Here is a 13,786-nt window from a genome sequence, read left to right as displayed (position 1 = left end):
AGTGGTGGAGAGGGTTCTCTCCCAGGGATTGAGACCCCAGCCCATCCCCTCAGATCCCACCCAGGCCCTCCTGGATTTGGCAATGACTCCCTTCATCCTGTCTCAGGGGACAGCCCGTGCCAGAGGATCCCCAGGTCATTTTCCCCGAGGAAACCCCTGCAGTTCGCGGATCCCCTTCTGAAAGTCCCACTGAAGAGGGCCACCGCAAGTGCAAAGGGAGGCACTTGGACTCCCTCGAGTCCCTCACCACTGACACTGACTTAGATGAAGGAGAAGTTTCCCCCAGGTCACCTCCCAAGATGTCTCCTTTGGAGAAATTATGGAAATCCTCCGCCAGAGGGGAGGTTGGTCAGCCCCAAAACCTTCTGGGGATGAGTCAGTGTTCCTGGAGGCCTTTGGCATGGGCCCATCTATTTCCTGGGTGTCCCCACCAGCAGACCCCTTGGTGGACCTCATCACCACGAGGGCATGGAAGGAGCCCGAAACCGTAGAGCCCATCCCCAAATGTCCTGACAAGGTTTCATCTCCTTCTGATAGACAACCCTGGTCAAAAGGAGCCCCAGTTGATGCTATGTTGGTCACAGCGGCCACAAAGAAGGAACTAGCACAAGAGGGTTCCTTAGTCCACCCTCCTGACAAGGAGTCCAGGTCGGTGGATAGGTTTGGGAAGCACGTATACTCTTCAGCGACTTTTTCTATCCGTGCGCTGAATTATTTGGCACACGTTATTCGACTTCAGCGAGACCTTGCTTTGGAATTCGCTGAGTCACCCCCAGAGTTTTTTATCGCCGCAGGACAGACAGCTGTTCTCGGCGAAAATGTCTACTCTGAAGTCAGTCTGAAATACATCTATGCTGCTACTTTCCCATGTCACGGAAGGAGCAGCTAGAGTGGCTGGGACAGGCATATCCATGAGGCATCATGCCGGGCTCAGATTGTGTCAGTTTGCGGACCCTTTCAAGGTGTAATTTATCAACGCTCCCTACGATGGCTCTTCCCTCTCTGGGAAGACAGTACGTGACACATTTGTCCAGAGCAAAAAGGATGGGAAGACTTTGTCATCAAAGTCCGCTTCTCTAACCCTCAGCAGTCCTTCTCTAGGAATCAGAGGGCAGAAGAAGATGTGGTTCAGAAAATCTCAGTTTTCCCGGGATTCTCAGGACAGCTACTCTCCCAGAGACAGAGGGGGACAGGATCGATGCTGACCCAGAGTAGAGGGGGTCCCAAGAATTTCGGGTCTAGGGAACCCTTCTCTGATAGACCCAGTCAGCAGCCCTGAGGGGTTGCCCGACTGTCCTACTCTGGAGGCAGTCAGGGGACGATTGTCCTTACACCCAGCGGCATAGGGCAGTCCATTACGACAGATCGCTGGGTTCTTCAGATAATATCCAGAGGTTACTCTATTCCTTTCATTGCCCCTCCAAACATTACAAAACACCTCCCAGATGTTCCACCCGCTCACAGGGAGGCCGCAGCTCTAGAGGTTTCAAAGCTGCTTCTCAAACGAGCCATCAAAAAGGTCTCCCCCGATCAGTCCTGATTGGGCGTCTACTCAAGGTTCTTTTTGGTGCCAAAAAAAGACGGGGGACCTCAGGCCCATTCTAGACCTGTCAACATTAAACCTGTCAGTAGCAAAACAGAAATTCTGGATGGTCAACCTAAAGTCCATTCTACCTTATCTCCAAGAGTGCGACTGGATGTGCTTGTTAGACCTTCAGGATGCTTACTACCACATCAAAATACACAGAAGCTCCAGGAGGTTTCTGCACTTCTGGCTGGGAGCCAGTCACTTTCAGTTTAGGGCCCTACCCTTTGGTCTCACCACAGCCCCCAGGGTGTTCACCAAAGTAATGGCAGTTGTAGCGGCCCATCTGAGGCTTCAGGGTATTCAGGTGTTTCCATACCTGGATGACTGGCTCTTCGCTGCGTACAACAAGCATCACTTGTGTCTGGCCCGAGATTATTTAATTCGGTTAGCAGGTCTACTGGGAATTGCAGTCAGTGTTCACAAATCTCATTTGCAACCAGTACAAATTCTAGACTTCATTGGGGCACGGTTAGACACTTTGCAGATGAAGGATTCTACATCTCAGGGGCCACATAGCTCAGATAGCGAACTCCAAGTCTTCAAAGGCAAGCGAGGTTCTCCGGGCTCTGGGCTCCATGGCTGCCGCCATATCTATTCTCCCATATGCATGCCTTCACATGCGGGTTCTTCAATGGACTATGGCTGTCCAGTGGTCTTGGCTAGACCTACCCATGGAATTTCCGATCAAGATCAGTCACATCTGCAGGACATCTCTACTTTGGTGGTTAACTTCACCGGAGATCTCAAAAGGATGCCCATTTGCGTCACCCTCAGTCCAAACCACAGTGACCATGGACGCCTCCCAACTCGGGTGGGGGGGACACTGTTTGTGAAGGACAGTCCAAGGCACGTGGTCCCAGACAGAGACTAATTTGCACATAAATGTTCTAGACATGAGGGCAGTGCTTTTAGCACTGGAAGCTTTTCACACAGTCCTCCCTCTCGGATTGATTGCAATTCAGTCAGACAACATGTTGGTCGTCTGGTATATCAACAGGCAGGGGGGACCAGATCCTACCCTCTATGTCGCGAGGCCATGAGAGTGTGGGAATGGGTGATTTCCCACCTGTCGGTGTCTGATAGCAACGCACATCCCGAGGCACTCCAACATTTTAGTGGACAGATTGAGCCAGGCCATTCTGATGCCTTACGAGTGGTCTCTGAAACAGTCAGTAGCGGAGGAGATTTTCCTGGCATGGGGTCAGCCTTGCTGCGATCTCTTTGCATCTCCTTCCAACGCGAAGTGCAGCGAGTTCTTCGCTCCGATTCCCTCACCAGGGGAAGTCCCCAGAGATGCTCTAGTCCATGTTTGGCCCCCCGGGCTTCTGTATGCTTATCCACCTTTACCTCTCATTCCGAAGTTTCTTCATAAAGCATGCCGACTACGGTGCAAAGCTGATCCTCATTGTCCCATTCTGGCCTCGTCAGGTTTGGTTCCCATTCCTTTGGTCTCATCTATTAGCTCCCCCGTGGGTTCTGGATCCCTGCCCGGATCTAATTTCCCATCCATCGGGGACACGTCCTCCCGATCTGGGCAGCCTCAAGCTAACAGCTTGGTTGCTCCAGTTCCATTAATCGCCAGGACTCCTGGTCTTTCATCCCAGGTAAAATCCATTCTAGTGGCCTCTCTTAAAGACTCCACTAGGAAACTATATTACAGTAAATGGAAGCGCTTTTCCATTTTGGCTTCACAGAGAGAAATAGACCCCTTTACAGCTCCTGTTCCAGAAGTGTTGGACTTCCTGTCTGGTATCTTTCAGCAAGGAGCTAGTTCCTCCACAGTGAAAGTACAATTGGCAGCCATTTCCAGTTTTCACGGTGGTGAAGACAACATGGCCTTAGTCTCCTCTAGGCTGTTTAAGGCTTTTCTTAAAGGTATGTTTCTGCTACGGCCCCTTGTCAAGGATTCTGTACCTCCATGAGACCTTACTTTTGTTTTACAGGCATTGGTAGCTCCTCCTTTTGAACCCGCAGCTTCAGTGGACTTAAAATTTTTGTCCTGGAAGACGGCTTTCCTAGTCACCATCACATCGGCTAGGAGAGTTTCTGAGCTTCAAGCTCTGTCTGCCATGCCTCCGTATTTGGTCTTCCATAAGGATAGGGTTTCCCTCCGTACTAACCCTTCCTTCTTACCTAAAGTGGCATCCGAAGCAAACATAAACCAGTCCATTAATCTGCCCGTTTTCTTTCCCAGCTTTCAAAATAAAGGTGAATACAAACTCCATTTGTTGTATGTTCATAGACAACTTTATTTTTGACTTCATAGAACGAAGTCTTTCCACAAGACTGACCAATTGTTTGTTTCCTTTTCCAAAGCATTTATGGGGAAAGCTATTTCTAAAGTTTCTTTAGCCAGATGGATCACTCTTTGCATTTCATATGCTTACAAAGCAAAAGGTTTATCTCCTCCTGGTATAGTTAAGGCTCACTCTACCAGGTCCATGATGACTTCTGCTGCTTTTTGGTCCAGGGTACCTTTGGACGATATTTGTGCAGCAGCGACATGGGCCAATTCACATACCTTCGTTTTCCATTAGAAATTGGATCTCATTTCGAGGGGTAGAGCATCCTTTGGCTCTGCTTTGCTCAGGAATATCCTTCCATAAGGGCCTCGCAGGATCGGAGTAGCTGGGGACTCTGTCCTACAGATTGCAAATAAAATGAAGTTAACTACTTTAGATAAAGAAGTTATGTACTCACAATAACGTTCCATCTGAGTAGTTATACTTCATTTTTCTGAAACATTCCCTCCCTCCATCCCCCAGACCTTATCCTGTTTTCAGGTTGGTTATTGGGTTGAGTTGCATATATATTGTTAGTTGCAGCAAACTCGATCTGAGGGAAGATAGGAGATGGTAGGGCATTATGGGTAAGGGGAGGAGCTCAGAGCTTGGAGCAGATGCTAGAAAAAAAGTTGCCGGCTCAGATCCGATACGGATCCATATACCCACAGGTTGCAGAAAAATTAAGTATAACTACTCAGATGGAACGTTATGGTGAGTACATAACTTCTTTTTTTTCTGTCATGTAATATTAGCAGCGTGGCGGTGGAAGTTTCCAGGGTGAGCAGTCAAATGTATTCAGTCAGCTTAGTCTGTCCCTCCAAATAATACCTGAAACAACCTTCGTATGTAAATTAGATCAATAATAGCCCCTCATTAATCAGTCCAGTCACTTATGTTGCCACCTTCAGCTGAGAGCCTAGCCATATCTGTCACCTACTTCTGTGATTAAGCTTTCATTTAGATACATTTGGCACATGTATCCAGCCTTGTTTGCATTGTTTTTCTGTAGTATTTTCAACTTCACAAGGATGCTACAATAATAAACATGGTCAAATATATCACTCTCCTTGACCAATTTGTGCCCACAATATTTGTTTAATTTTTCTTGTATTCTCAATAAGTTCCATTGTGAGTGATTCAGAAAAACGGATCGATTGTGCTAAGATCCTTGTCCGAACTGCAGAAATAAGAAACTGGGAAACCTGATGATATATTTTGATAAGATGGTTCTATTTAATACTCGTTGGAACCTGAGTCATAATTAGGAACCAGTCTATAGTACCTGAATTATGTTGACAGAACAATAACCCATATTTTTGAAACAGATGAAACCGTATCTGCTTCATTACTTTTGTCTGCAGTGTTTTCCATATATTTCAGATGTATAAAATGTGCTTTACACAAATATTAAATTAAACAAGACTGATTGATACAGAAGCCCGTTGGACTTGGGACACCATTCTTATACAATAAGTTTTAATTAGCAAATATATTTTTCATATCCGTCTCAGCTGTTGCCAGAAGGAATAACACCAATTGAAACTGGCATATGAATTAATTAAATGCAATAGACAGCTAGACATATTTGCATGCCTTTTAACTCATAATTTCCTGGCAATAAACAGTGGGAAGTTCCAGCAAGCAAGATAATTATATGTGAGCATGCACTTCCAATATGTGTGTGTGCATGCGTGCGTGTGGGGATTACATTACCACTTTCACTCTTTACCACATGAAGAATATCTACATGGAAAATATTAACTACATTAGCTCATAAGCCATATGCATTTGAAAGAGCAGTGAACAGTTATGTAAGTGTGAAACCCAGCATTTAAAAAGACCTGCAAACATCTGTAGAAAAAAAAGAGATGCATGTCAGCACTTGACCATCAAATGTTAGCATGTAGAATATTTTTTTCTGCCTTCATGAATGCTGCTGTTTATTATTAGCTTTGCAATGAGAGCCCTCCCTAGAGAAGTAGATGGTAGGACATTTTCAGTCTAGTACCACCTTGTATCAGTTGCTGATTGTCTGTTGCCATATTGAGCATTTCCATTCCATGTTTTAATATTGAAACCTTTCCAGGATATCAGCTTTTGTATTCTTGCTTCAAGCAAGACATGAAATACAGCATCTGCATGTGGGGGTTATCCTTGCTGAGGGGAAGATAATCCACTCTATACTTTTATCTGTAGCTTAAGTAAGGAATAACTTGACCGGCCCTGCTATCTGGATATATATTTTTTGAATGGCTTCTTCCAGGTTATTAACTCATGACAATGACGGAGCAGAAGATTAATGATGTAACCTGTTAATGAGCTACTTTCTGCAACTAAAAGGTTCTGGATTTGAGTCCTTCCACCCGAATTTCCCTAATGTGTGATTCTGAGCAAGACACTTAACCAGGCATGACTCCCAGGTCACCCCTGAAAAGGGATACTTATGTCTGTTAGGCTTACATGATTAACAGATATATAATTAAATGAAAGTAGTCCTCACCTAGGCCCATAAAATGAGGTTATTTCTTCTTGAGCTGTCTTCTAGAAATAGAAAGCTCTTTCAAATGTTTAGCAAAAGTATCTAGTTGGTTCACTTTAGGAAGCATAATGTTATGGCAGCCTTCTAAAGTAGGTAATCTTTATTCTTAAATTCTCAAAACCATGCCTCCAAACTGTGCATACATTTTTTAATGTATTTGGCCCAGTTTTGTAGGTCACAATGGAAGAACACAGTGTGACTACTTCTATTTTTCAAAGAAGCCGCAATTTGCTCATCCTAACTATAGATCAAGGACAGTCCCCAGGGCTAGACAAACAATCTTATGCTGTACAGGATTCCAGTCATTTCAAGCTAAAAGGTTGCACTTGTTTAACGTCATATTACTTTTGACTTGTAAGTGCTGTGAGGAAGTGTGGGGTTTCTTTGAGCTTGTTCATTTGTAGATTATAATGGTCTAAGTCTGGTCTATGGTATGAAGATCAGATATAGTTGAAGCTCTTTTATTTCTGGCTTTGTCAGAAACAAGATTTCTACTGTCAGAATCATGCAAACACACCAATTTAATTATACTAACACCATCGGCCCAATTCCAAGATTTGTTCTCTGTGTAAATGACTTACTGCAGTGCTAGCCTGCCATATAGATAGACCTTACATTGGAGTAAGTCACTTGCATCAAGCGCAAGTCTCTTGGAGTCTGGCCACGTGTCTCCTAAGATAGATGCCAAATGGTGCAGCAACTTGTTAGTGTGTAAAAGATGAAACCCAATTAGAATGTTTATGCCAGAAATACAGATGACATAGATATAAAGTCCATATGTAGATTAATCAGAATTCCAGGTTGTAGTATGGGCAGAAGGTTGCAGATACCAAAAAAATTTAGAATAAATCCAGAGTATTGCATCACTTAAAGGAATCAGCAGTATGCCTTTCCTGCTACCTGCTAACATCACAAAATATTTATGCTGCCCCATTACTTAATGCCAAGTCATGTACTTCCAGAAGTTTTTATACAAAATTCCAGAACTCATTTCTGTCCTCTTCCTGGAGAACAACAGCAAAATCCCTGAGGACTTGTCGAACTCTCCCACTGCTGAGATATTGAGGGATTGTCTGTTTCTCTACCTTCCTGTGAGGTTGGCCATCATACTGGATGTAAAGATGTGGACAGTAATACCAAAAGGTTGTACTATTTCATTTCACAAACCCACTGTCTGCTGTTGCCACCTATTATTGCTTGATACCCCACTACATCAGAAAAGTGCAATAAGAAATGCAGTTGTGAACCTGCTAACAAAAAGAGCCCACTTGGGAGGTCCTACCAGATCGGAAGAGGTTTGGGTGTTGCTCTGGGTTATTTTTGAGCTGAAACAAAGAAAGGACGTCAAATCCATCTTACTCTGACAAGATCTAAACAATTTCATACCAAAAGAAACCTTTCAGATAGTCCTGGTGTAGTGCAGTCTTCATGTCTGTCAGAAGGAAACTTGATGTGTTGTTGGATCTCCCAAGATGCATACCTCCACATAAATATAGCCCAAGAGATAATAATTATTAAACAGAAATGCTGGCATGCTGACATGAGGGTCATGTAAACAATGCCAATTCATTTCTGAGAGTCAAAATACTGTTGTCTATGGTTGCCATAGAGCAATACCTTGTCTGGTCATCATAAGTTGCCAACATCTGGGGTTGTGTACATTGCTAATTGCATCTCCTATCTAGGAAAAACTGAGATAAGGTTTCAACAGCATATTAACATGCCATCTGAATAGTATTTCCCAGCAAGACAATTGTAATGCCCTATACAAACACACTCAAGCTTCAGCTTTGGTACAAGTGATGGCTTGGTAATTTAGAGAAAAAACAAATAATCAGATGTACTCAGATGATTAAAATAAGTGAAACTTTGAAAGAGTGTATCAGCTCAAATAACAAAAGGCTGGAAGAATAGAAGCTTTAACAAGGTGTTTGTATGACCTGATAAAACTGCAAAAATCAGAGGATGAAATGAAGGAAAGCCTGGCTGAGTATGAGACTTCTGCAGCAGACTTTTTTTTTTTTTTTGTAAAGGTAGTTAGACAAGAGTGCACAAAGAAAAAAATGAGATTTCATACTGAACCAGAGAACCTGGAAGGAACAGACTGTATTAATTTTAAGAAGGTACCAGTAAACAACTGGACTGGTATTCCACAGAAGGATTTGTCAATTGAAAGGGCACATCAAGTGTGTGCTCCAAACCTGGCCACAAGAAAGCAGACAAGATTTATCATAGTAAAGATGCAATCATACCAGCAGAAAGCGTTGATCCTGAAAAAACTGTGACAGAACAGAAACGTATTAAAAATTGGAGACAGCACCATGTTTGTGAAAAATGATTATTCCCTGTACACCAGGCAGAAAATAAGCAAATTTATCCAAGCAATCAAGAAATGTCAAGAGACGGGTACATATTTCGAGCTGTTGCATCCAGCTGTCTTCAGAATATTTTTTCCTGGAGGATCAAAGACCATTTTTGATGCACAATAGGCTAAAGGGGAAATAAAAAGGTTTATGTTTCAAAAAGTGAACCAGCAAACAGAAAGGGACTCTGCTTCTTCTTCTTCTGACAGTAAAGCTCATAGAGAGATTTCGCCAGTGAAACAGTTTCCAGTTTTCCAAAGAAGCACAGGAGTTGATTGGGAAGTATCAGGAGTACCTTGGACTTAAACCAAAGTCTGGTGTTGGGAGATAGAGATGGATGGGATGAAGACCAGCATCACTGAAATAAGTGGGAAACTATAAAGTGTCAATCATATTTGTGAAATACGGCTTTGCAAGAAAAAGCTGAGAAAGACTGGATGCTTATTGATTTTGTTAAACTTGTGGTTGTCCAGTAAAGCATATACCCCACTTTATATCATTAATGTTTTAAAGGCACTTAAGGGTAAAAAAGTAAAAAACAAATGTTCTTATTAGTATTTGTATAAACCATTTCATAATATAAACTGCATGTTATATATAGTAAAGTTTTTTTGTATAGTGTGTAGTCAGGGCTATTTTAAATGTGTCTGGGGAGGCAGCTATCAGTGACTGTTTAATTTGTTAAAAATATTAAAGTAAACATACTTTTTTAGTTGTAATAAATATAGGCTTTACAGTATAACAAGAGAAGAAAGACTGGACAAAATTAAGTGTAATGTTAGTATGCTGTGGTCTTGGGCTGCACTGATTTATATTATATGTAGAATTAAAATATTTTCCCTTATTTTTACAAGGGTGAAACTCTAGATTAATGCCATTGGCTTAAGCTTATAAAGAATTATTTTTTTAAGCAAATATGCTTGAAAATAAGTTAAAATGACGAAAGCCTTGAAAACTGTTAAGTGTCTTGCATCTGCAACAATATTAGCTATTTTTTTTATCTTGACAGTTTTTCAGCCAGAGTCGAGAAATCTGCAAATGAAGCCAGTTGTACATTCTGTTCTGAGTGAAATTTACAAAGATTCATTGCTGACTACTTTTACATGGTGGTAGACTGTAAGTGTAAGCAATTAATCTTGAAAGTTCTGAGCATTCTTTGCTGAGGGAAGTGCAAAATTTACAGGTACAATGGCAAGCAGTTCAGTGGAAAATAAAGTTTGAAATTAAGGAATGTGAATAAGAGGCAGCTGCCTATGTAGTAGTCCTAATACTTTAATGCATTTATTGGAATGGAATACAGTTTAGTTTTATTGTAAGATAGTCAGTGAACCTTGTCTTATGGCTAAAAGTTATGTTTTGTTTAAGCATACGAGCTGTTTTTCACATTGGGTAGGGTAAAAGAGACAAGAAAAGAACAGACTGTAATCAGTGTATGTGGAACACAGGCTGTAGCATCTTTTAGCATGGATCATCTTATTGTTAGATATTGCCTGTGGGTACAGCTGTTGATATGGAGCAATTGTTCCTCTCTGAATGGTTAAGAATCATTTTTGAAGATGTACATAGTTTTGTGTGTGCCTTAAGTTAATAGGAGACGGGGATGTCCTGAAAATGCACTCGTTTTCTGTGTGAGGGTTTTCATTGCAACAAAAAAGTCTTGAAAAATGTGACATGGATTCAAACGGAGATGAGAAGAAACAACTGTATAAAATATCAGCCTGTCAAACATAAGTGTGCATATGAAATATGAAAGTTGGAAATACACATTCAAAAAGCTGACATGTATAATAGATGAGAACAATGTCTTTTTTATCAAAAAGGCTATGCTATCCATATTATCTTGGAAAGTAAATGGTCTTAAAGGTATAGACAAAAAGATTACTGAATTATATTAAGAAATGCAGAATTCAAATAATAGTGCTGCAGGAGACATATTTGGAAAGAAATGAGCATGTGAATTTGACAAAGAAGAGATTTCAGAATGGATATTCAGCAGAATATCAGAAACAAAGGAAAGGGGGTAAATATACTAATTGCTAGAAGTGCTAAATTGTGACAGAAGAGGAAAAACAGGCAATATTGGTACATTTGTGATAGTACAGGTCTATTGGTGTGGGAGGAAGATTGTACTGGCATGTATTTATATTCCATCAAAAACTGCTGTTATGGAACTTTAGAAAATCAGCTTTCAGCAGGAAATATTGGTTACAGGTGGGGACTGGAACTTGATTTGAAATAGCCAAGGATGTATCCGGGAGATGTAGAAGGGAAAATCTAACAAAAGAGGGTAGATTTCTGAAGACATTTATGAAAATATTTGGTATGGAATTTGTGCATTCAGTAGTAGGAACTCTGACAGAATTCACATATTATTCTCCAAGGTACAATAACTGGGCTAGACTAAAAATAAATTGTATTTCACAGGAGCTTATGCATTTAATTGACAGCGTTGACACCCATCCAATAACTATTTCAGATCACTCACTGATAAAAAAACAAGATACACTTGCAGAGTAATGAAGTAAAAATTAGATGTCATTGCTTTCCCACCTACCTATTAAAAAGAGAGAAATTTAATGAATGGTTAGTGGAAATTATTCAAGAGTTAATAGGGAATATAGAAATCTCTTCAGAAGTTATAGTTAGTGAGTAGGATAAAATGAAAATGGAACTTAAATTTAGGGTAGAAATAAGAGAGAAAGAGATGTGGTTAAGAAGTAATAGGAATTACTGAGGGGGCTGACAAATTTTAAAGTATTGCAGAATAAGGGGAATCTCACGAAACATGAAGAGGCACAAATGCAGAATGCTAAAGAGAAAACAAAGGAGAAAGATTGCTGTTAAGCAACAATTTTTGATAACTCCAGAGCACAAAAACATTTAGCACAACGACTTCGGCAACAGAAGGGTTGTTACCAAACTTAGGGAGCCTATAACAAAAATGATAACCAGAGATCCTGTAGAGTTATTAGAGATGTTTTGGAAATTTTATGAAAAATGTGGAAATCAAGAGAGCACAATTTATAATATTTATGGATGTCTTATTTAAACCAAGGTTAGAATCAGATGAGGCTCAACAGCCAACAGTTAAGATACGAGGAGATGAGCTAAAAATGGTGATGTGTAATCAATAAACAGGAAGTCTCCAGGAACAGTTGATATTCCTGTTGAAGTCTGGAAGTTAGAAGGGAAGAAAGTAATAAAGATTTGGATGATTTTTAACAGTATTTTAAAATGAGGGAAAGGAGTAACATCTTGGAAGAAAGCTGTGTGGCTGCATTATCTAAAGATTGTAAAGCCCCATCAGTTTCAGCTTCATATAGGACCATTTTGATTCTAAACCATGTTTATAAGGTGTTTATGCCTGTGCTAGCTAACAGAATGGCAACATTTTTGCCATTATTGATATATATGTATTATATATTATTGTTAGTGGGTCTTGATACAGGGTAAGCTGGGATTTTGAGTAGGGCAATGGCAGTATTTGCATTCCCTGATGTAATAATAAGGTTAATTAGGAAGAAATGTTAAGTATCTGAGGCAGGAATTAAAGTGGGAAGGTTTCTCTCTGACAAGCTGTGTTTGAACAGAGGAACCAGGCAGCAGTGTCATCTTTCCTCTTTGTTATTTGCTTTATGTTTATTGCTATTGATATAGAAAATAAGAGATTTGGAAATTCAAGGATATAATTGGTATGATAATCAAGAAAAGTTTTTTTTTTTTTTTTTTTTGTAGATGATATTACTTTGCATCTGATAAATCCAGAAAAGGGCATACCACTGTTGTGAAACATTTTGAGACAGTTTCAAGTCTTTTCGGATTAATGAAGATAAAACAAAGGCTATAGCTGTAAATTATGTATTCACACATGAATTGATTCAGCAATACCCATATTTATGGAGACGCAATAAGGAGTATAAATTAAAAAGGCTTCTGTTATGGCAGATAAGGATATGTGAGAGAAGACTAAACAAGAGGTAATACAAAAACTGAGAACCTGGAACCCACTTGTTTATGAACATAGTAAGATACAAGCAATGAAAATGTTTTTAGTCCCTTTATATATAGGTCAGGCATATTTTTAATATCCAGAAGAAATTTTGTGGACAGTAATTAATAAAGGGTTGAAGGAAATTATCTGGGAGGGAAGAGGGCAAGAATTAAGTGGAGTAAGTTGATCCTCCAAGTAGAACAAGGTGGTTTAGGATTACGTGATTTTGAGTGATATTTTAGAACTGCACAGTTAAGGGTCATACATAATACAAGCAGAAGGTTTTGATTCAGAATGGAAAGGGATGATGATGTGGGGGGGGGGTCAAGAAATATAAAAAGTGGGATTTTGGATGTAGATCCTTAAAGGGAATAATAAAAAGCATACAGAATATTATATTCATAAAGCAGCAGCAAATATTCTGAGAACTAAGCAAATACGAGAATGAAGAAAGAGGATTTTGGCTATAGGGATGGCTACAAGTAGGGGTAGAGAAAATAGGCAGGAGGGGACTGGAATGTAATGGAGAAAACTGGTAAAGGAATCAAGGTATTGGGAGTAAATAACTACAGTGGGAAATGTAATACAGTGAGCTGCAGCCAAGAAGACTTTTGAACTGCTGGCTAGAAACTGCCTTCCTTAACAGGGACTGATAAGAGTACAGAGAAAGAGAAAGGGATAAGGAAATTTTAAGTGAAAGACCTGCTCTGGTAGAGTTTTTAGTTAAATCTAGAAAAGAAGCTACTGTTAAAAAGGGATAATTAGTAGGGCAATGTAAAATATTGGATGACAACTATAAGAGTTAGAGGAGGTTAGAAAAGTTTCTATAGATAGAATGGAAAAGTGATTTACAAGAGAACAATGGTAGGTCATATGTACGGCTCCCAAGTATGCAATGAAGTCCAGAAGGTTTAATCCTTGCTTGGAAGTGTTTACATAGGTATTTTTATACCTCAGACAGACTTCAAAAATTTTTCCTCTGGAAGATAGCAGTTGTTTGAAGTGTAATGGGGAAGAAAC

The 13,786-nt window shown here is 40.3% G+C and overlaps 1 protein-coding gene across 2 annotated transcripts in view; it reads left to right on the top strand.

Moving 5' to 3' along the window:
• Nucleotides 1-13,786, top strand: part of SRGAP1 (SLIT-ROBO Rho GTPase activating protein 1) — a 1,651,729-nt gene that overhangs the window by 909,349 nt on the left and 728,594 nt on the right. The gene's annotated exons all lie outside the window — the stretch shown is intronic.

The sequence above is a fragment of the Protopterus annectens genome, chromosome 11.part0, assembly GCF_019279795.1.
Source record: "Protopterus annectens isolate FY-2018-M chromosome 11.part0, PAN1.0, whole genome shotgun sequence".
NCBI classification, from domain to species: Eukaryota; Metazoa; Chordata; order Ceratodontiformes; family Protopteridae; genus Protopterus; species Protopterus annectens.
Note: the sequence above shows the minus strand (reverse complement) of the source record. Positions and strands in the feature narration are given on the sequence as shown.